General features: G+C 36.0%; 1 protein-coding gene across 1 annotated transcript in view; it reads left to right on the plus strand.

The window, feature by feature from the left end:
• The first annotated feature begins 17486 nt into the window (after window positions 1-17486).
• The window catches only part of LOC124354853 (low-density lipoprotein receptor-related protein 3-like), a 64085-nt gene continuing 56131 nt past the window's right edge, over window positions 17487-25440 (plus strand). Inside the window, exon 1 of the mRNA XM_046805612.1 lies at window positions 17487-17721. The gene's annotated coding sequence lies outside the window, so the exon portion shown is untranslated. The remainder of the gene's footprint in view (window positions 17722-25440) is intronic.

Raw genomic sequence — 25440 nt, forward strand, 5'->3', positions numbered from 1 at the left:
GCCAAAGTATTAAAGATACTACTGATTATAAATGTGTAATAAGCGCCAATGGACAGTATGGGACATACTGAATTTCACAGAGTGAGTGAGCTGTTTCCAAATTGATTGTTTAGAGTTTATCGGGAAAACGGTGGCATCATTGCTAATTCTGGTTTTGGAGGGCCTACTCATGACTTGCTATGTTCTGGAAACCGAGATTATAGTGTCCTTAAGGACAGTTCTAGAACACCTATGAGGGAAACACTTGATAAAGTTCTGTGGTTGTTGATCCTGAAATTAAGAGGACTAAAGACAAGGGCGCTCTGACTGGCCTCCGTGAGACAAAGGTCGGTATTTAGGAGTAGAAAGAAGTTTAAATTTACTTCAAAGTGTATGGTTTCTGATGCTACTCCAAATGCCCTTACTCTGTAGGTGGTCTTGAGGGAGTCTGTCAGTATTGCCCATCATTGTATTTCAAAACCACAGCTGAAAAGTTTACTCTCTGTTGCTATGGTGGAAAAATCAAACTTCCACATTATACTACACCGAAGAAATAAAAGAGTTGTTCTCTGATAATAATGAAAGATATAAAAATTCAATACGCAATATTCGCCAATATGATAATGCAATGGCATCTGTTTCATTTGGTATAACAGTTGATTTACCAACTAATTGTCCTTACTCCTTTAAAATTAATGGCATGGTTTATCACCGATTTTCTCCATTATATCCTGATGGTTCCCAAAGTATTTCATATAGTCAGTTATGTATTCTTGATTTTGCCAAAGCTAATGAAATGAGAATGTCACATGATGCTAACAAAGGCTTGGCCAAACAGACAATTACCAACTTGAGTGATCTGCTTAATAAATTCAGTCCTTATGTCCGTTCATACAAAACCATGCATCAGAAACTTGAAGAGGAAACGCACTTGCTCGTAAAGAATATCGTTCACCAATAAATTTGATATGCGATTCCACCATGATAATGACCGGCATGATCTGTGGCATTATAATGACCGTACTACTTCTGAAATCGCTGCAGTGTTTGAAACAGCTGATGGAGAATCTCCTTCTCAAAGACATATAACTGTTTATGAAAGAGCAGGTGCTTTACAAAAGATGGATTATCACAATATGCATTTTGATCCTATGTGCTACGCTTTAATTTGGCCATGTGGAAACTGTTTGGCACATAGATATGCCAATTCAAGGTGTGCGTCAAACTAAAATACGAAAGACTGTTACTATGCGAGAATACGTTTTATATAGAATTGCAGTCCGAGAAAATGAGCCTGCAGGTGACTTCAATCCAGTAATAAATAATGGAAAACTTTTTGTGGACCATTACTGCCGTATTGAAGGAGATAGACTAAAGTACATCCGAAGGGAGCTAACTAAATTGCGTGTAGAAAAATAGGCTTAACAGATGCTTTACGTGTGAGGGCTGAGCATGAAAAGTTGAGAGTAGGTTGGATTGTAGTTTTGCCTTAATATTTCATTGGGAGTACAAGAAATATGATGCAGAATTACCAAGATGATATGGCATTAGTAAGAAGGTTTGGAAAGCCAGACATCTTCATAACACTTACTTGCAATCCTGCATGGTCTGAAATAACTGATAGTATTGATTATTGGGAGACAACAAATAATAGGCCAGATATTGTGGTACGAGTTTTTCATGTTAATGTGGGAGAATTGATACAACTACGAGTGATAAAATACTCGTAATTTTTAAAGTGTAAAATTAAAAGCATTTTTTTACAATGTGGAATCCTAAAAACGTGGACTGCCCCACATTCACCTGCTTTCAACGTTGGAAGATAACTTTAAGTTTAAGAACCCAGAGGACATTGGCAAAGTTGTATCTGCTGAAATTCCCAACCCTTCAAATAAAGAACTCTATGAATTAGTAGAAACTCACATGGTACATGGATCGTGCGGTCTCAGTCCTTCCTATATATGCATGGAAGAAGAAAAATGTAAGTTAAAATGTGAGTTGCACCTGAGGGTACGTTTGGAGAATGAAAAAACTCTAGACAGAAAAGGAGACCATGTAGAAGGGGTGTCGCAACCCACCATACTATCACCTCCCTTCCGGCCTTCTCGAAATGTGGAAATGCATGCAATCAAATGGACACCCGCCCACTGCGAGCTGGGCGGACTATCGGCCCACACGGCACCGGCACAGTCGCCCCAAGAGTCGACCGAGGCCGGATAGACCTTATCGTATGCATTTTGACAAGAGAATAAAAGACCGCTTCGGGCTGGGCTGGGCCGGGCCGGTCGCAGTTGGCGGGTGTCCATTTGATTTCGACTTCACAAAAAGGCCGGGCGGGGCCGGTCGCAATGGGCGCCGTACTTAACTGTCGTGCGAACGGACAGGCAGACTGTACAGAAATCTTTCCAGCCGCTAGTAGAGTGATAGGCTTTGATAACACTCGAGTAATAAACGTTTAATATTTATATTTAATCTTCCCAGCTTTACAATCTTTCGCAGTATCTATTAATGTGTGCCGTCAATGTATCATCATTTCAAAATCAATTTGAGAAGGAACAGTGATGTAAATTCAAATCTCATATACCAAATGTAAACGGCTAGTAGGGCTTCATTACGTTACGTTTTGGACGGAAAGGACTCAAATTTAAACAAACATGTTATTAATATCAGACCAATTCTATATGTGCCATATTATCTTGAACAAACGAACAAATGTTGAAAGAAAATTTAATTGATTGAGAACATCTATTAATATTTACTAACGTTAATTAACTTAATGTAATTTGAATTACAAAGGCTTAACGACGTACATTTTCCGTCTCATCAAAGGAAGTACTCGCATTCATTACAAGTTTTCAGGAATCAGATTTCCAAATTAACGTCAAGACAGATAAGAGGAAGAATCCTTTTGTTCTGCGCAATAACGGATTCCAAGCTATTAATGAAGGTATGCTTCGTAATTGATCGCATTATTATTACTGAGTAGCAATTGTTTTATTTCTTAATACTTAAAAGTTAATTTGTAAATACTTTGCGAGACTCGAAATAATTCTATCATTTTTCACTTTACTTACTTCTGCTATAACGAACGTTTTCGTTTCAATAAAGTTTTAAAAAAGTATTGATCAATAGTCATTTGTATGTATATTACATTACATCAGTTAGATGGCATGAGCCGATATCGAATCCTTGATCATTCATAAAAAGTTTGGTTTCACCTTTCTTTTATAGCATTAAATCTTTTTCCTCAAATTATTCTTGAACTTTTGATTTTCTTTGATTTTTATAAAGAAAGCCAAAGAAGTTTTGACTGGAAAGGTTAACGTAATTTCATTTTTAACGCGATATTCTTATGGAGTAAAATGCATTTAATTAAACTGTTCTAGTTGGGGAAAAAGTATTCATAGGCTTACAGTATTTTGATCCCTATCAATGATACAAAGATCGTTTTAAAGAAAGATTCTATTCTGGAAGACTAATTATAATCCAAGTCTAGAGGAATTGATCGCAATCAAGCATCAGCCGCACTTGCGGCAGCAGCATTACTGGAGAAGTACTGATATCAGCATGATCGCTAATGAGATTTATATTTGCTGACAAATTTAAATCCCTTCGATATGTTTTATAAAAACTTCATTAAACTTCCAAACAAAAAATTGTTTAAACACTAATTGTTTGAACACTTTTGAAAAAATTGAACATTACATAAACTGATTTATTGAGTATTTACTAAACATTTGTATAAGGTGACCAAAAAGACCTTCCACATTTTTGAAGTTAATAAATAAAAAAATCACACCTGTATAGTGAAAACTGTAACATTATTTTAAACATTTTTCATTTACCATGTTTTGAAAATGGTGTTTGCTGAGTAGCGTCCGTCTATTATTGGCAATTTTGATGGCGATTTCTAAAAGTTATCATCATAAATTATAGAATAGCTGCTATCTTCTCTTGAATAGCTGTGTTCAGATATTTTAAAGATCGAGGCCTCTATGTATACAGCTTAGGTTTAAAGTAAACCTTCAAGAAAACAATCATGCATTGCGAGGTTCGGGAAACGTTCCGGCCAATCAACATTACCTCGGATCGAGATCAGTTGTCCATGGGAAATAGGTTTCGGCGCTTCATACGTGAGCAGCGTGAGGATTAGAACCATCTTGCTGAAACCACACAGCAAGGTTGTCAACTCCTAAGATTCCGCGTTGAGAAAGCTACACAGAAAACCTAACAGCTGCAACATGTTTCCTTGCATAACTCTGTAGGGGCCGCAAAAGAGACTACCTCACAGTCTCAATGTTTTCCTTTTAGGTTGACTAGATGATTTTGTTTAACACTTTACCTGTTGTTCTAAAGTTCTCAACTCACTGCAAAATAATGTTTCGACCAGAACTTGTTCATTTCATGGAATTTTGATCTGTAAACAAATCACTCTTTGCACCAAAGTAATAAATAAAACTGTAGATGTTAATTATTTTACTACGAAAGCACGATGAACTCCAGACTAAGCCATAGTGGCTAAGGAAACGGATGGACGTTAGTGAAGGAATGAGACCAGACTATACCCGATCATAGTACGGGAAGTTGCTTGGGTCACCCCGTATATTGAACGGACAATATTTCTGTAAAAGAATCTTGAGATTCTTGAGCAAAGACCACTTTTTTGATTAGATGATAAAATCTAATTTCCACCTAACTTCCTAGTTTGTACACCTGTTGTTAAATGGTTTCCTAAGGTTCTCCGTGGTATCTGGTATCCTCTTGAAGCCTGATTGACTGAACTTACACTGAACTCTAAAATGAATAAAACTGTCCAAATTTAATGGATTAAATTTTGTTGATTTGAAAAATAAAACTTACCTGAAATTACAACCTACACTATTGTTCTGATGTTAGACGTGACTGACATTGTTGCATCAAGCGTAGAAATTTGAAACTTCTAGGATATTATTCTTATCGACAACCAATTGACTGGTGCTGCACTCTTCTGCCCAGTGTAAGTACATTTAAAAATAAAGGCTATTGTCCTTATTGGGGCCAAGGTCTTATTTGGGTTACCTACCTTACATTATTTAATCTTGCGTGCTGCCTTTCGTAATTTTATATTCTCTCTGTATCTCTCTTACCCATACACAAACGTACGCACCCGCGTTCTCATCTACGCGATTGTGCTATAATGGGATGCATTTATAAACAAAGTCTCTTGACACTCTTGTATTGTGAAATGAAAATTCTAATTTAAAATCAAGGCGTGTGATAGGCAGAACATATAAACAGAAAGCGTAATCAAATGCGTACACGTATTTTACACTAACGTGTTTATTGGCTTGACAAACGAACTTGCTCATTGGGTCTTAATGAAAAGCCATACCTTACCGCTTAAACGTTCAGGCCTACACATTAAAATTCAAGACGTAAATCTGTGTACAACTTTCCTTTTCTGATGCGTGCAGCGTACAGTGCGTCTGTTTTGTGCGTTTAAATGGTTCCTACTTATGCTGATCGGTCTAGATTAGAGGTATACGCTTGGATCTTTGTCTTTTACAACATATTCAGTTTCAATTTAGGCTTTGCTAAATCCATTGCTAAACTTTGATTATTTTAAATTTCTTTTTGCTTTCTTAATTCAAGAAGGAGAAGAGAGTGGATTTCATTCCACCAAAACCGCGTTGTCTCTTTGTATTCCTGTACCGTACGAAATGAAGCATATATCTCTGGAATAAATGACGCTAAAAGCCTGCTGGCGGCCATTTCTATTTTAGGCTCGACAGTATAATCCCTTAAATGCTTTTATAACCTAACTTATCCAAACAAACACACGGGGGGAGGGGGAGGGAGAGAGAGAGAGAGAGAGTGTGTGTGTGTGTGTGTGTGTGTGTTTGTGTGTGTGTCTTCTCCAATATGTTTATCTATCAAAATATACCGTAAATAGTATTTTACAACATGAAACACTTGCTTTGAGTCTATTCATTGTATTTTTATTATATTAATTCAAATCTGAATCATGATCCACTTCATCGAAAAAGCTCAAACATTAGATAACCAATACTAAATATTGTAAGTTTACGTAAATCCGTTTTAGAAAATATTGGCTTCTATTTATAAGAACTTCGTGCTACCACCATGAAACATTTAACTTTCAAAAAAGAAAGAATTTCAAATGTTAAGGCATATGTTAAATATGTGGGAACATATACAGTATAATAATCCGACAAATCAATATCTTTCATTAAATTGCAAATTAAAAATCAATTTAAAGAAAACAATTCACAGAGTAAGACATTAATATAAGATCCTTTTAATCCAAGATTTGTCTGAAGCCATTCGTTAAAATTAAACTGAAAATTATATTGATGGCTGTGCAAAAAACATACTCTTGAACTTTATCATGTAATAATAATAATAATAAATTATTTATTGCGTAGAACATAAACACAATGTTATAGCAATCGTCACGTATATCGAGCTAAATTTTCCACTCGTTCTACCATCGAAGTCCCTTCCATACATACAATTTTTGCGTTCACTCTCTCTCACTCATTCGAATTGATCCACCACTTCCCCGGTCAGTCAGCCAATTGAGAGGTCTCCCAATTGTGTGCCATAAACTCGTCTATACTGTAGAACGCATGTGTAATCAATGTTGTTTTTTAGACGAGCTTTGAATGCCTTCAGCATGGGGACACATTTAATCGAGTTCGGCAAGTTGTTGACAATTCGAACTCCTGCCTGAGAAGGCAAACGCTCGTGAGCTACCGTCCTGTGTCTTCCAGTTCGGTAGTCATCCCTGCCTCTAGTTGCATAAGAGTGTAAATCACTACCTCTTGTGTGTTCGCATTTGGATTTGAAAAAAGACACGTTTCCAAGACGTAGAGGCAAGGTAATGTCAACAATTTTAGATTTTTGAAAGCTGGCCTGCACGACTCTCTCCATTGCAGTTTTGCAATTGTTTCGAACTGCTTTTTTTTTGAAGGATGAAAATTCTGGAAAAGTTTGCGGTTGTGCAACCTCCCCACAATGCCAATCCGTAAGAAAGGTGTGGGTAGATCAGTCCATAATATGCCGTCATCAGTACCTGCGTTGGGCAGTATTTGGACAGTTTCCTCAAGACATAAATGCCTGAGGATAACTTTGAACAAACATAGTCCTACATGACAATCCCAAGTCAAACCTCGATCTAGGTGTATTCCAAGGAATTTCATTGAGTACACTTCAGTGATTTCAGATTCGTCTAACATGACTGTAGGACTACAATCTGAATCTGTTTGTCGCAAACTAAATTGAATGAATTTTGATTTCAAAGGATTTGTTTTGAGATTGAGCTCATTGAAATGTTGAACTGCACTGTTGAGCTCAATGAACGTAATTTTTTCAAGTTCTTCTTGTGATTTTGAGTTGAGACAGAGAGTCGTGTCATCTGCGTACTGGACGAGTCGCCCTTGTTGTACCGATGAACCAACATCATTTACGTAGATCAAGAAGAGTAAAGGGCTAAGTATGGAGCCCTGAGGAACACCATAGCTCAGACCCTCCTCTCCCGATTTGACGCCTGAAATGCCTACAAATTGTGTTCGATCACTGAGATACGATTTGAGCCACTTGAGCGACACTCCTCGCATCCGTAATACTCCAGTTTGCGAATGAGGATTTGATGGTCGACACAGTCAAACGCTTTTGATAAGTCAAGGAAAATACTCAAAGTATCTCCTCGACCTTCAATTCCCTCCACTATCGCATCGACTAGACGCACGACTGCGTCCACCGTCGATCTACCACTTGGGAATCCGAACTGGTTTACAGACAGTAGATGGTGTTTGTCCAGAAAATTCACACAACGGGAAAGAAAGAGCTTCTCAAAGATTTTGCTGAAGACCGGCAATATCGATATGGGGCGTAATTTTGAGTTGAAAGAGGGTCACCCTTCTTAAAAATTGGAGTGACTTTAGCGATTTTGAGAGAGGAAGGAAACGCTCCCGAGTGAAAAGAGAGGTTGATAAGGTGTTCGAGCGGGCCCAATAAATGCTTAGAGCATTGCTTTAGGAGCCACGTTGACACATAATTTGAGTCATTAGACCGTTTTGATGGGATGCCTCGTATCACTCTAGCAATTTCCTCCTCTGATACCGGGACCAGAGCCAATGAAGCTATTGGACTCGGCACTGACATGTGAACCGGCTGGCTATATGGAGGACGATGTCCTAGTTCAGCTCCAACCGAGGAAAAGAATTTTATTGAACTCCTCAGCTACCCTTAAAGGATCATTGATGAGTTTATCTTTGATCTGTAGTTCAATCGGTTTATCAATTAATAAATTTTTATTGTTGATGAAGGCCCATGCAGTTTTTTGATACGTTTTTCGACGTAAGCAACGCTTTGTTTTACATCATAGCTTTCGCAGCTTTGATGACTTTTCTATAAATTTTGTTTGTACTTTTGAAAAAATCTTTTGAACTCTTCGTTAACTGTGTGCTTGTTTATTTCCGAGAAAAATGAAATTTTTTCTCTAGAAACCAGGATACCTTTGGTAATCCATGTGCACTTTCGTTTCTTAGGTCTTTGTTTTGGTTTTTCCTTAGAGGACAGCTCACGTCTAGATGAAAATTGAATGTGTGTTCAAAATTTTTGAAATTGCAACTCAAGAGGATCCCTAGAATTCAGAAATTTTCCAACTTTCTTTTGCCAGCTGAAAGTTGAGCAATGCTATGTTTGTGGGCCTTGTATCTCTGAATGTTTTCTCTGAGATGGGGACCCCTTGGTGCCTCGTGACCATTGATGATGGCCTGTTGGCCATAGTGGTCTGAAATGGCTGTGTCGACCACCAAGACCTCAACGTCTGTCAAGTCTGTGATGACGTTGTCAATCGCGGTCGCTGAGTTGGCCGTCACTCTTGTTGGAGAGTTAACCGACCAGTTCAGGCCAAACGACCCCAGCAAGTCAGCCAATCTCTTTGTCATGGGACTATCGACATCTAAGACGTCAATGTTGAAGTCTCCCATGACTATGAAACCGCGAGTTTTAACTGCAACGTCAGTCAAGATTTGATCGAATTTTGAAAAAAAACAATTCCTCGTTTCCGTTGGGAGACCTATAGAGAACCAATCACATCAATATGAGAGTGTTTGGTTTTGAGTTTTACACCTGTATATTCACAGTGTTTGTCTGTAGGTTTGAAAAAGAGTGAGAGGGGTAAAGGAGAGCTCATTTTTCAGAAATATTGCTACACCTCCTCCTTTGAAGGAGTTTGCGGCAGTAAAAATTTGCCAATTGGTAATTTGGAATTTTAAAGTGTTCGATATTGTTGTTGTTAAAAAACCGTGTTCGTTTCGGTCACAACTAACAAGTCTGGATTGAGCTCCTCGCACATGAGAGTAAGCTCATCCACCTTATTCGTAGCCATTTTGTGCATTTTGATGCACAAATGACACTGTTTTAGAAATGTGTTTCTTTTAAATTGGAATTTTTTATTTTATTTTTGTCAGTCAAATTTGTATGGGGATCAGAGGTGGAGCTTCTACTAAAAAAGACTGAGTGCTGGTTGTTTCTGCAATTGAATTGGGCTTAGATGTCCCAGCGACAACTTCAGCAAAGGTGATATGCGGCAGAGTGAGAGGAGCGGACGTTGATGGAGACGACGGTGAAGACGCTGGCCCCAAAAGTGTCAGAAAAGGCGTTGGAGATGAGGGTAATGGAGGGGACGTCGGTACCGGTGGTGGTGCTACCGGAGGAACCGCTCTGCTGGTGCACGGTTGAGGCGTAGGAGCGATAGCTGACAGTCTGCTATCTGTGCAAACGGGGCGAGTTTTGGGCGTAGTCAAGCACCTCACCAAACATCTCGGCCAGCAGTCTTTTGCCACGCATCGACAGGTGTAGACCAATGTCTCGTGAAATACTTCCGGCTAATGGTGTCAAGACGAAGCACTTGGATGTCGTGTCTGGCAGCCAGCTCTTCAATGAAAGCATTCACGAGAATGGTCTCGTCATGGATGGGAATTGTCAGGATCTTGCAGGTCGTGGCGATGTGGCATAGAGGCGACTACTAGTTGAGTGTCGGCCGGTCTGTTGGTGATGTACTGCTCCAGATGCTGGTAGATCGTGTGCTGGCGCCGGTAGCCAGGTCGTTTGTTCCGGCAATCAGCACCTCGCAATGAAGCCTAGGTCCAGGTGGAGACGCGGGCTGGTCCAGGCCGACAGTGCTCGCAGGTGGAGGTGTGAGCTGAGGCAGGCTGACAATGTCTAGTAGGCGGGCGCCGGGTTTGCAAACACCGGTGATCGAAGTAGAGGAGTCGACCAGTCCTCTTGTAAGACCTGCGATGTGCCGAGTGTGACTATCGCCTCTTATTAAAATAGATTTCAGGTTGAGAGCATGTTTTGCGAGCGGCAGCCGGTGCTTTTGAGCTTTATACTTTTTATTTTTTTCTGCTGTTTGATGTCAAGCTGTAGTCGGTGTTTTTTGTATTTTTTGTTTGCATCATGTACATCAACAAAACGTTATAACATATATAAGACCACAAAATAAATATATCAAACTAAGAGTTTTATTCTAAATTACATTTACCAATAAAGATGCATCAGAAGAAACGCAAGCTGTGAATCTCTGAAACTTTGCAAATAGTAATGATCAAGTTCGACGCGCCGCAAGGCTTACGGGTCACCAATATCACACTTAAGAAATCTTTCACAACTCTTATAAACAGTAAGAACTGTGTGAAACTTTTCTCTTATTCTGAAAGCACCTCACACCTCATCGCTACTGTGGATATAATAGTTACAACTAACATTAAATATAATAATGGACAAATATCTGCCCTGGGTGGTAAGTTCATGGCATGAAAATAGATGGCATAAAAGTTTATAATCATCGTATGGATCAACTTCAAATATATTAACAAGAATGAAGGGAGATTTATGTACAATTATCTCAATTATCTCTGAATTAATCGTCGAAGAGCAACTAAACCCCTTTGCAAAGAACAATTAAAATAGCTAAATAAAATTCCCTTTTAAAAATTATAATATATTAAATCGAATCTTTTGTTTAAATTTATTACAAAACGTGATATAGGTCAAAACATAATCTGACTATAAAAATGTGGCATGCCAGTTTTATTTCAACATTTCCAAAGAATTGCTGAATCATGCTGTAAGCGAGAGATTGTCCACGATTATTAATTCTCAAATAATTACTTCCAAACCAGTCCATTAATTGAACCAATATTATTATTAATGTATATTTTAATAAATTCACATTAATTTCATTTTAGATAAAAATCTGCATTAAAATTAAATATTCAATCTGAAACGTCGATCAACTACGGCCCTATCACTGAGCGAGCCTTAATAAATACTTCCCTCTTTTACAGTGACTGATTAGTGATTAAACTCCAACTAAACTCTTGCTCCAGCTTTTAATGATATTCCAGTCTCGTTATACTGTTTGAAACTTTTCTCTTACTTGTTACTGAAATCTTAAATTACACAAAGTGTTCTCTTTTATATTGTTTGGAAGAGAAATGGTTATCAGAACAGAATACAAATTACCTGGAAACTAAATATTACTGCTGTTCGGAATTAAGGTTTTATATCAATTAACCAGAGTTACAAAATGATAGGTCTTGAAACCATTAATTATACCAATGAGTAGATCGTTCTAGAAGATATACAAAATGCCATTGTTATTTAAACTAAATTGTGTAACAAAATATTTTAAATTGTCATTATAGCAGAAAAATATACTGAATATAAAAGTAAAACTAAATTATTTGTATTAGGTATAAACGAAAATTTTCATAAAAAGTGAGGTTTAAGATATTAAATATTTATACTAAATAAAGTATAAAATTATATATTAACTTAAAACATTAATGACGTGTTTATACGTATTATACAAACGTAGGATTAAAAATTAAAATATATATAACAGGCCTAGCTTCCTTTTATAGCTTCCTATCGTTTCTATTACAGTACGCAAAAGTCTTGGCGGCCTCCTCTTCCTGCATGGTTATGGTCTGATCAGTGGCCATTCCAGTAGGTAAACCAAAGTGATTGTAGGTATCTCCTCAAGGACTCGGAGGAGAGAGCCATATATGGTGAATGGGGTCGGCTTCACGGTCCTGCCGGTGACATGAAGAGTCGTACATTTTCCGAGCTTGAACCTGCTGAGACCCACCCATTTCGCTGCCGAGGAATCTGTGTTCAGCAGAGCCTGGAGTGACGCTTCAGACTTGGCCATGTCAGGATGCTGAAAAACTCACTGTGCAGCGACACACCATGATCTCCCTCCAGGGCAAGTACAGAGCCGATAAGGAACTCCGTGACGAGGTTAAAAAGCACCGGAGATTGAGGGCAGACCTGGCGGACTTCTGCCTGAAATTGAATGACTGGGGTAGCCCCACCAGAGTGCCTAGTAGTCGTGGCACTGCCCTCGTACAGGTCTTTTATAAGAGTCAGCTGGGTGTCCCTAAGATCTGCACTACATAGTGCAGCCAAAACCCCCGTATAAGGGAGACTCCCGAAGGCATTGGTGAGATAAAAAAACCTACACAGAGTTCTAAGTTTTAGTACTCGGACTGCCAAAGAGCTGAAATGATGATGAGATTGGTCAAAGTGTTTGTCTTGAAGTATTGAAACTTCAAAGGAAATTAAATCTTAATTATTAATTGTAGACAGGTTTATATAATATAGAGGAAGTAATTTTAAATTTAACTCCAAAATTTTTCTTAAGATTGTTGACAATCAGGGATTTGGGAGTGATAAGAGTCCTCTCTTAAAATGGGGATACTTTAATGAGTCTTTATGAAAATATAACCCACCCACGTCACAAACAAAGCACTCTTTAAACTAGGCTTTATAGTTTCATTAAATAGGGGCTTCATATCTCACCATATTAGTGAGGCAAAATACAAATCTATAAAATGTTCCTTACTTGAATAATACTCAGTAACTTTTCACTATCACACTGGATATTTTTAAATTCTCAATACGTTTCAGGTGCTTTGTGTTAGGCTTCTATAAGTAAAACCGGAGTATCTTTATCTAGACTACTTCTCAATTTTAGAAGAAAATTCATAGATGTTAATGATTATTATGATCCATAATATTGTAATTAAAATAACATAATAATTAACTACTAGTTCCTCCGATGATATTAACTGATAACTAAAGTATAAATAATATTGTAAACAGATAAAATCATTTACTAATTAATAACTAAACATAGCCTACTAACGTATTTTTCTATTCAAATCAATTTACGTCAAACACATATATTCAACATTGATATTTACATAATTAATTACACTATAATTTAAGAAATTGCTGACTACATAAACCAATTGCTCTTGTGCAATTTTAGTAGACTTTTTAAGCTTCACTTAAATTAGTATTGTTTGTTTATAAGAAAAAAATATATTATATATGTATCTATTTTTATATGTGTATGTATATATTTATTTATATATAAATATAGATAAATTGTAAACTAACTATTAAACATTGTAAAGGAAGTCAAGATTATAAGCAAATAAAAGTTAAATAGCCTATTGTATTAACAAATTACAAAAAAAACAATAATAATAAACATACATTAATTAGTAGGAGTGGAGGAAATATAAAGGTGCACGACTAACATAAACAAGTAAATTTTATACATTTCTCTAGAATTTTAGTCATGGTTGTTAATAAAGATATTGGGCGGATTTTTTTTAAAGTATTTTTTGGGAATCCTTGATGAACTTTGCTGGAAATCCGTCCCAGACCGGGGCCTAACACCATTTTACGCTCTTAACAATATCAAAGAGTTCCTCGGGAGTTATAGGGCGCATCACAAATTCTGACTTAACGGCAAAATCTAAATCTTCAACTTCTAAGGGTCAATTAGGCCTAATAGCACTTGCTAAGCGCTCACCGACTGGAGGGAAGAACTGATTGAAACTGTTGCTAAATTCTTTAATTTTAACTGGATAAGCAGTTATCACCGTGTTCACAAAATCCCTCCACCGGGAACGACCCCTCTAGAATCAAGACCAGCCTCATTGATTTGTTATTGGTAAAAACTGAGTTTTACACGCTTTATACTGGAATGTAATATATTGAATATATCTGTTACGTAAATCTAAGTTAAAGAGCTGTTTATTTTATTTTTTGCTGAGTTTATCCCGAGTTCTTATGAAATTAATTCACACAACTTATGTATCAAACCATGGCATTTCAAGACTGCTAATAGAGGGAAGCTATGCCGTTGACACATACAGGGTGATTCATGAAGTTCTCCCCCCACTTCTACAGCACATTGTACTAGTAAAAATAATGAAAAAATGTTATATAAACATAGGTCCGAAAAACGCTTCGTTAGCGAGTTACAGCTAGCGAAAGATTTCGCCTGAATTCCTGAGTAAAGAGTAAAATAAAGCCATACTGAACTTTTGGAAAGGTTAATTAAGTAAGAAATATCGTGGATTCTTATGTATTTTTACCTAATAAAGCTAATAAAATAGTTTTCAGAACTGTACCTGTAGTAGTTTTTTGAGGGATTCAGGGTTAAATGCAAAAAATTGGGGCACGAAACAATGTTTTTTTAAGTTTGATGTACAATAACTTTGTTAAATTGGTAATAAATACATAAAATCAACAAACATTAATTGTAGAGAATTTAATTCTGAGAAAAATTGATATAATCAAAGTTTAAAATTAAAACAGAAATAAGTACCCAAAAAATCGATTTTATTCAGTATAATACATTACTAGCTGTAAAGAAATACCGTACGGTATTTAGTTAAAATAAAACAAAAACAAAATGTTTTGTTCCTTAATGATGAGATAAATTGAGAAAACAAGATTAAACTGTTAAATAAATTTGTTTGTAAATAAAAATATCATGTTTTATTACGTTGTATTTTTTTTTAATAAAAATTTACATCAAATGTTCTAAAATAAATGAAGCAAACATTTTCCCATTATTGTTTACTAATCATCGAAATGCAGTTTTTTGTTTTATTAATTTCTAAGTTGGTAACGCACGAATAACAGCTGATCAACAATGGTATTCTGTACTGTTACGTTAGAACTGTGTATTAGTGGTGTTTTTTTGCAAGCTACAGCAGGAGATCGGTTTCTGTGAATCGTGTTTTTAAATGCAATTTTTCTGTGAGTTATAATTCGATTGTTTATTCAGCGAAAAAATGCCCTTACTTATTTACATCAGAGGAATACGCTGATATGGTTTTTATTTTGGGTTACTGTAATGGTAATGCTAGAGCTGCTGTAGAAGAATATGAACTACGTTACCCTAATAGGAGGATTCCAGATACCAAAACAATTTCAGGAACTTTTCGTACTCTTCGGGAAACAGGATCACTTACCAAGTACTAGAACCAATTATGAACGAGCTGTCCAACTTGATGATGATATTGTTATTAATGCTGTTCATCGCATTCCAGGTGTAAGTACACGACGTATTTCTAAGCGGATAGGAGTTTCGCAGTCAACGGTGAGGAGGTCACTTAATCGAAAACAAATTTTTATCCGTTTCATAAACAAAAGGTTCAACATCTACAGCTAGGGGATGGTCCGCTTCGCTTGGAGTTTGCAACTTTTTGAATATTAATAATCAACTCTACAAGCGTATTTTGTTTACGGATGAGGCACAATTTCACTCGGGATGGTGTCAATAACTTGCACAATGAACACTCATGGGCAGAAGAAAATCCACATGAGGTAGTGGAACAGAACTTTCAACACCGATTTTAGCGTCAATGTCTGGTGTGGCCTTTTGCACAATCGGCTGATTGGACCTTTCATATTACCTGGACGCCTAAATGCTGAGTTCTATTTGCATTTCCTTCAAGAAGAGTTGCCGCAGCTGTTAGAGAATGTTCCTTTACATCTCAGACAAAATTTGTACTTCCAGCATGACGGAGCACCTCCCCACTTTTCACGTGCCGTTTTCTGCTTACTTAAATCATCAATTTCCTGGACACTGGATTGGTCGTGGAGGGCCTCAACCCTTGGCCACCAAGATCACCAGATCTATCTCCATTGGATTATTGCAATCTGGGGATGGATGAAAGACATTGTATACAAGACAAAAGTGAATTATTCTCGTGATGAATTAATTGCCCGTATTATGGATTCGGCTGTGCAGATACAGGGAAGTCCTGAAAAATTAAGAAACGCAACAAAAGCAATACACAAACGTGCTGCAAAATGTATTGATAATGATGGCCTAATTTTCGAACATCTATTATAAAAAGGTGCGTACGGTTGGCCCAACCTGATTAATTTTGCTTAAAACTAGTAATGTATTATACTGAATATAATCGATTTTTTGGTACTTATTTCTGTTTTATTTTAGACTTTGATTGTATCAATTTTCTCAGAATTAAATTCTATACAAATTAATGTTTGTTGATTTTATGTATTTATTACCAATTTAACAAAGTTATTGTACATCAAACTTAAAAAAACATTGTTTTCGTGACCCAATTTTTTGCATTTAAACCCTGAATCCCTCAAAAACTACTACAGGTACTGTTCTGAAACCTATTTTATTAGCTATTATCAGGTAAAAATACATAAGAATCCACGATATTTCTTACTTAATTAACCTTTCCAAAAGTTCAGTATGGCTTTATTTTACTCTTTAAACCCAGGAATTCAGGCGAAATCTTTCGCTAGCTGTAACTCGCTAACGAAGCGTTTACGGACCTATGTTTATATAACATTTTTTTCATTATTTTTACTAGTACAATGTGCTGTAGAAGTGGGGGGAGAACTTCATGAATCACCCTGTATGTATCTCAGAATGCTCCCTGAAGAGAAAGTGTCTCCAGTTTACAATCAAAATTTGGAAATTAAAGAACATAACCATGCAGCTCACCACAACACTCACAAGGAAAGACACACACATGAATACCCACCCACCCTTTTACACGGATATAAATAAACACACATCTACGTCGCTGCATTTTCATTTATATTAACAAAGTTGTTGTAGCACCGATTTTTTTTTATGCATGTGCAAGTAAATACTTTTCTTGATCATTACTACTAAGTATTTTGATAAAATACTGTATAATGTTATTGTAATAAAATTGACATAAATAAGTTACTATGTTTATTGTTGTTATATATTGATGTTAATCCATTCCATTATACAAGTGTACATGTTTTATTACTGTTGTTAAAAGTATTTAGGTATTATATGCTCTGTCTTCCATATACTAAAATTTTTACTAATATTATGATTTTATATTTGCATACTCTCCGAGATTAATAAAATGCTAAATTGAACTTATTATATCATTTTCTGCGGGATTTTTTTTTTAAATCAAGTAGTAAAATATATCGGTACAATATATATTTTAAAATATATTGTACCGTTCACTATAATCAGTAGTTTTATTCAATCTCACCTCTATGATAAACCTCTAAAATGCTTAAGCAGCTGCTTAACAGTTTTTTGAAAAAGCATAGAGCATCTGTCAATCAGCTGTTACATTACTTTAGCCTGTTATGGCTAACTGAATGGAGATATGAACATTTTCAGTGCATTGTCATTTGTCAGTGGTTGACAGAAAGCGAAAACAAATACAAGATTGTACTGGTTTGTTTGTATGGTTACAGCGAGTTTGATGTGATATTTATCTTCAATTGCACATGTTTTACTCACTAACCATTTAAATGTTTCAGTGATAAGTTAATATCGAAATTATCCCTTTCCCTATTGTACAGCTCACTGCTGTCAAGGTAGGTGGCCTTGAGATAGATTTGCTAGCGGTACTAAGTTGTAGGGCTAATGCATTTAATTTATATAATATTTGAATATTTAAAATTTGTGGACAACAGTAAAAACTACTCTTTTCAATTAAAAATATATTCATAATTTCTGGTAGGCTTTTTTGTATTATTACACATCCTAACTTAGGCTACATGAACTAGCCAAGTTAAGTAAAATATTCAGTCTGTCAGAAAGTTAAAAACATAGTAGGCTTAATATTTTACATATGTACTAGTCCTAGCAAATATAGTCTAAGTAGAAGTTTCTAGGTTTACCTTACAACTCTTTCAGGCAATGAACCACTATCTTTCTAGGTAGTGGATAGACTTTAGTAAGGGATGCCTTTAAATAATTGATTATAATAATCGACAACTAGTTTGTCCAATGTTATTAATCGGTAATTATCAACTCATTCTATTAATCATCGTTTTGAGAAATAGTCTTTTAACCCTTTGAGTTATTAAATAAAAAACATCTCAATGATCAAAATATAGCAAGATCAGATATTTCTGATCTAATCTTGTTTTAATCTTAATTTCCAAATGAATGTATTTAGACAATTTTTAAAACTTTCAAGTATGCATATTCATCAATATGTAGGTGATCATCAAAATACTGTTATGTATGTGTGTGCAATCTTAATTCATTGTATGTAAACACATAAAAGTTTCCAACAATTTTGGAAAAAGCAGCCAAGATATTCTATTGTTACTTTGGAAAGAGGATTACATTCATAATATCTCAATTAAAAGAATTAAATAGCCTATGCAAATATTTTGTACAAAGACAAACATATTTAGAAAACCAGTTTGGGTAGGGTACGATAAGTGGACCCGGTTTTTTTATATCGAAGAATGTAGCCTAATCATCGATACCTAATATTGGCATCTCAAATGCTAGACTATCAATCGATATAAAGTATGTATAGTTCTCAATAATAATCATATGTTTTAAATTAAAATATGAATCTAATATTCACAGTGATCAAACAAATTATTAGCCTATAACCAAAATTAGGAAAACTGAAGACGACCATATTTGCTCCTCTCACAGTTACAGTTGTTTCTTTCCCACAAATTTCACATAATGGGTTTTTCCGCACGAGTCCAACATGTTGAAGTCATGAAAAACATGTCTTATCATCTTTCAAAGCAATGTTGTGTAGTTTTCTAAAATTGACTCATTGTTAATAATCAAATGTTACTTAAATATAAAATTGGAATATTACAGTAAGAGTATTATTTGAGAGTGTTTACAGCTATTGATATAGATTATTTAATTAATCGTTAAAAATAATTAATAGTATTGATTGATTATATCGATGGTTATGATTAAGTAATATCATTTGCCAATTTCGATATAAAAAACCGGGTACGCTTACGTACCCTACCCACCAGTTTCAGTAAAATTTTTATTTGGTATCATAAGTCAGATATATCGGATCTCTATAAAACAGATATTATATTCATTGTAAACATATATTTGTTTTTTTATTGCGCTAAATACAAGCAGAACTTATTTACACTATGACAATGAACATAGGCCTAAAGAATCCTAACAGCTGCTGATTTGTAGATTGTGGTTCTTGAATGGAAAATGTTTATGTTAGAACAATATTATGAAAGTAATATGCTTCAAAATTAAATTTTAAAACCACTATCTAATACAACAATTAAATTTAGATAACAAATAAATTTTGAAAAGTCATAAACTTTTAGAAATCTCATAAATGACAATAGTAGTTGAATGGGCTAACAGTAATGCGTCTGGCCATCAGCGTTGCCTACAGCATCACACCGACACTCAAGGAAACTAATGAAAAACATCCTTCGAGATGGTATCGATCAGTAAAATATAAAATTCCAAAAGGCTGATCACTAACACTTGAGAGTTAAAAATATTAGAAAATATTAAACTTATTATTCTACGTAACAAGGCAATAGCTGACAATGGCCGCTACTGTAGAAGTACATAAATTATATAAATTTGTATTACGAAATAAAATAAAACAGTACGTCTTTTCTGTGTTCTGACAAAATAATATATAGTATACGTTAAAGTGCACTCCCACCACTAACTTTTACATTGAATATGATGAAAAATACCACTCACTAGCCCCACAAAAGAAATAAACAATGGCTATACCTGTAAATGGCTGCGTAACTAAATTTAACCTATCAGGAAAAGCAGTGTTGAGATGTCCAAAGACAATAGCTAATAGGATTAAAATAATAAAGGAGCAATTATGAATAATCTTCACCATGGAGGTAGAAACTATGAATAAACTTCTCCAGATGAAGATATAAATTGTGGCCAAGATGATGGAAAACAGAAAAATTACAGAAAATTCTTAAATTATATTCAAATGCAGTTGCTAAACCTAATCTTTCTGCTCAAATTATTGCATGAAGGTTGACATCTCTGTTATCCCTTCCTCTTATACATAACCCGTTCCTTAGTTCTTTTAACCTTCCCCCCCACCCAGAAATCCTGATTCCTCCCGATCCCTAAGATTGATGGACTAATTGAGATATAACCCAAAATTAAAACACAAATTATTATTGTGCAATATATGGTTAGGGACAGCCTAAAAATTCAAAAGTCAAAAGGGCACTATTTTAAGAAATTGTAAAAAGTAGTTTCAGATAACGTGGCTAAAGTAAACATTATCCCTTAGTGCTTTAAACATTCTGCACCAGCCATATAAGCATGTGCACCGAATATTTGGTAATCATGTTAATAATTAGTAAATGTTGTTTTCATTGTGTAAATGATTTTATTTGGCATATGGAACATAGGCAAATCAGTCCTGTGCGTGATAGCAAGTCCATAATACTTATTTTAGATGGATAAAAGTGTAAGTTATCCTTATCTTATTTAATTTATCAATGCAGATTGGAGATTCACTAATTCATTATTACCACACCCATGGAGATTGATTGCACTGAAAACAGCACGGATGGCCAAGGGCACTTAAATGATCAGTACCTTCTCTAGCCAAATTATTCAACGTGATCTGATCTCGAGAAAGTAACTTGTAAATCTCAAATTTCTATGGCTATCAGTGTAGACTGCAGTGGAGCCTTCTGTAACACTCCATGCATGAAAAAGAAAAGCTTCCGCTGTCTGCTGAGATAGTATCTAAATATCAAGTTCAGATCATGTGAGCACTTTAACCCCTCTTCAGGATGACAGCATAAGAAACAGTGTGGTGCTTGATCATTGAACCTTCTTATTGCTCAGTGATGTCAACAATGGCTTTCCAACACTTAATTTCCATGTTTTTACTTTATAAGGAATGCCTGATTATCAAACTAAAATATGAAAGAAATTGAAGTTGACTCAGTAATTAATCAGAATTATCCAATAGTTAAATAGAGCTCCAATTACTATAGATTAGTGAAACCGAGTTTGCCAGAATAGTTTTGCCAATATATTGGTTTTTGCCAATGATTTCATGACCTGAAAGCATTACATCACTGTCTTTATGCAGTCATGGTTGGCCAAGGCTTGCAAAGCAGCCCTACTATCCGAATTAATGTAGATGGTTTTGCCTTTATAGTCTCTCTCTACATTAATGCTTGCACATTCCACAAGATCAGTGACTTCAGCCTGAAAGACAGTTGCCAGTTTGCTACACTAAATCTAAAGCTGGAACCAGGTCTGGCTCCCCAAACACCTGCCCTAGTAACCGTCAGAGCCCGCCCCGTCCGTTCGCCAGGTTAGGGCCTTCTCTTGTAAACAGGCTCTCTATTTGGCCATTCATCTCTCTTAACAATGTTGACTTGTCATGGTTTTTTCCCAGTTCATAATAACCTTTGACATTCTGTCAGCCATCATTTCTAGAGTGTCCAGTTTTGAAATGTCAGAGATCTTGGTGTGCTTGCTAGAATGGTGAGAATGCCAGTTCCCATTGCACTGCAGTAAGTAGGCAGCCATCATTGCCTCTCCTACGAAAATTATGCTAAGAAGGGGAGGTTTAGCACACTTTCCATAGCAGCAAGTGTGTCTTTCAACACCGAGCAAGCTAACCGTTGGACCTTTGACAGGCTTTTATCTGCAGTCACCTATTGAACTTTTAGCCATTATACTAATGAGCCATACACCACCATCGCTCTTATGGCCGTGGTGTATAACCAATGTGATATGCTGGGTCAAAGCCCCCATGTGCATCATAATGTAGTTGAGATCGGCTGATTATATATTTCAGATGATTGTTCCAGGTGAGTTTATCATTCAGTTTGACTCCTAGATACTTGAATTCCCTTTTTACCTGTACTGTCCATTTCCAAGCATTTGACCTCTAATGAGAATGGTAACACATAGCCCTGAGTATACATACTCTGTTCATTCAGAGTCCATAGTAAGTCATCCACAACTAAGTTCCACAGACTTGGTGATACACAGTAGACCTTGTGGACATCCCCGGTGCGTTTTGACCTCTCTTGTAACTCCATACAGGATTGCCTGTGCTTTTCATGACTTTCTCTTAACTCTTCTCACCTCTTTATTATTGTGTCAGAGCAACAGAGTACATATTCCAATTCCCTGCATGTTCACATGTGTTGTATTCTCTGCGAAGGTTTTTCTTTAAGGTTTCCAGTCCTTAATTTGACTAACACGCTTTCTTCCTTGAGCTCTTTTCCGTTTCAGGGCAGGCTTTGTGGTACAATTCTTATATGGCATCTTGTAATGAGTTGGCCATTTCATTGGCCCCTTGCCCCTGATATTATTTTCTTTGGATTCCTGTAGGTCTCATTTATTTTGTTCAACCTCATATTAAATATATATGATCTGAAGCAGATGCTTCATCTAGCACACTCTGGTTTAGAACTTTAATAGTAATACTGTTTCTAGCCAAAGTGATATCTAAAACCCCTTCTCTCACCCCTGTACCTCTTGTTTGTACAAAATTTTATTTACAGCCTTGGTTCACAAAAACTAAATTAAATACTGCCATAAAGTCTAAGCTCATCATTCCATCCCGATTGTTGACGTTGCTGCTTCCCCAAGTAGTGTGGTGTGTTGTTGCATCACAACCAACAATTAAGTGCCTTTTAATAAGGGTTCCGACTCTACACTCCGCTTCATCTCTGCAGTTAGCAGTGGTTCTGGAGATTCATATGGGAGTTAAATTGTTACAAACAGGATTCTGATATCATCACTTGTCTGCAAGTGAATCTATGCCATGGTCTTGTCTCTGGAACACATTTGTGCCATTTTTAGTGGTTTGATTTTGTTACTAAAATATATACCTGCCCTAGAGTTGTTACTGCCACCATCAGCTTACCTTAAGCAGTGCTCATCCCCATCACTTCCCATAGTGGTTCTTGGATAAGGGCCATGCGTATGTCCTCAGACAGGGTTTTCTGACAGAGCATTGCCGTAGTTGCTCTGCTGTGATGAAGGTTTATCTGGGGTACCGCTTTTTTATTGTTACCTTCCTGCAGCTTGAAGGTGGTTCTGTCGCTGCCCTAGAATGGACGCATTGCCAGAGCCTTCAGATTTTTTCAGGCAATTTTCATCAGTATATAGGACTAAGAATTCACTGTTGATGCTTGATTTTCCCCCCAACAACAGTCCATTCGTTCATCTCAAGATTGTTTTGGGTTTTGAGGGCTTCGAACAGCTCATGTTTGCTGTCCACATCAATGTCCTTCGGAATGAATGTCAATCAATCAATAATTCTTTATTCATTAGTTGTATAATGAGGTACATCGAATAGTGTCATACATTACTTATATATATAAAATTACTAAACATATTCAAGTTCCTCTATTGAAGACAAAACTAAATCAATTAAATAGTTTTTAGTTTTATTAAATTTGGTAATATTGTTTTCCATCTTTATGCTTTGAGGAATATTTTTCAGAAATCTTTTCCCGATATACATAGTTTTTTGTGTGTATATTTCAAGTCTATGATATATTTCATATCACTGATGATATCATTCTTATGGTGTGTGTTATATTTGTGCACATTATTTTCTAAATTAATTTGTTGGCCATGATTGTTTTTAAAATATAGGATGGTTTTATATATATATATATATATATATATATATATATATATATATATATATATATATATATACTGGGTGCTTCAAAAAAATGTATACACACATTGAACTTCCATAGAAAATTTATTTACCGTTCTACAAAGTAAAATTTCAGGAAATTAGAAAGCTTAAAGTCCAATGTAAATGAAACGTAAATAACAAATGTTAATACTGTTCAAATTGGTGACCTGCAGCATCAACACAATTCCGAGTACGAGTCACCACTGATTCTGTACATCGTATCAAAACGTCCAATGAGATTTCTCTACACACAGCTTGAATCTCATTCCAAAGAATGTCTAGGTTACGTGGTTTACGTTTGTACACCTCATCTTTTACTGTGCCCCATAAGAAGAAATCCAGTGGTGTAAGGTCTGGAGAGCGTGCTGGAAACTCGATTGGCCCCCTGCGTCCTATCCACTGGCCCGGCAAATTTTGATCCAGGTAAGCTCGTATGTCCCTGTGATAGTGCGGCGGGGCACCATCTTGTTGAAAATAAAAATTATCATTACCATATAATGCACGAATGGCAGGAAATATGAAATCAGCAAGCATTGTTAGGTAATTAATACCAGTTACAGTACCTTCAAATCGAAAAGGTCCAATGAGTCCCCTTGAAGACAAACCATACCACACATTTACACCAGGCAAATTTACAGCTTTTTCAATTGTAATGTGAGGATTGTCTTCAGCCCAGTAAACACAAGTTCTTCAGCCTATTGACAGTTCTATTAAGTTTGAATTGGGCTTCATCCGACCAAATGATGCTACCCATAAATTCCGGTTCACGTATCACCATCTCCTGAACCCATTCACAAAATTGCAACCTTCGATCTGGATCGTCGTCACTTAGCTGTTGCACCAGCCTTGGAATGTAAACACGATACTTGCCTCTCTTCAGAATGCGTAGCACGCTGCTAGCACTTACATTACTTTCACGTGCCCCTTGCCTTGAAGATTTGTTAGGAGAGCGTTGAAACAGTTCCAAGACTGCCGTTGAAGACTAATCACTTGTAGCTGTTCGAGGTCGACCTGAATGACCTTTATGCACATCACACACTGTTCCATGAACTTCGAATTTGTCTCGTATGCGTGTAATTGTTAATCTTGAAGGTGGTTCTGTATCATAATCCCTTCTCCACTGTCTTTGAACTTCATTTACATTCTCAAACTTCCAGTACCACTTAATAACCTGCTTATGTTCTTCAAAACTCAAACGTACGTCCGCCATGTTGATATTACAAATTCCAACTAACAATATAACATAAAGGGACGATTATGCTACCACCTGGCGATGAAATATAACATTAGCCTTGTAGAGCGGAAAAACTACGATAGTTTAAAGTGCGTATACATTTTTTTGAAGCACCCGGTATATATATATATATAATTTCAATAAACATTGAATCGCAAAAAGTTCTTGCTCCGCCGGGACTTTATATATGTATAAAGTCCAAAAACTGTTATTATTTTTAATTCTTTAAAGCAATTTCTAATAGATTCTGAGAATTAAAGCTTAAGTATACTTCTAATGGCTTGTTTTTGTACCTTTAAAATGTCAGTTAGGTTTTTCTTTGTTGTGGCACCAAATATGGCTATGCCAGAAGCAATGTGTGAATGTATATGAGCA

Source organism: Homalodisca vitripennis, chromosome 2 (genome assembly GCF_021130785.1).
Source record: "Homalodisca vitripennis isolate AUS2020 chromosome 2, UT_GWSS_2.1, whole genome shotgun sequence".
NCBI classification, from domain to species: domain Eukaryota; kingdom Metazoa; phylum Arthropoda; class Insecta; order Hemiptera; family Cicadellidae; genus Homalodisca; species Homalodisca vitripennis.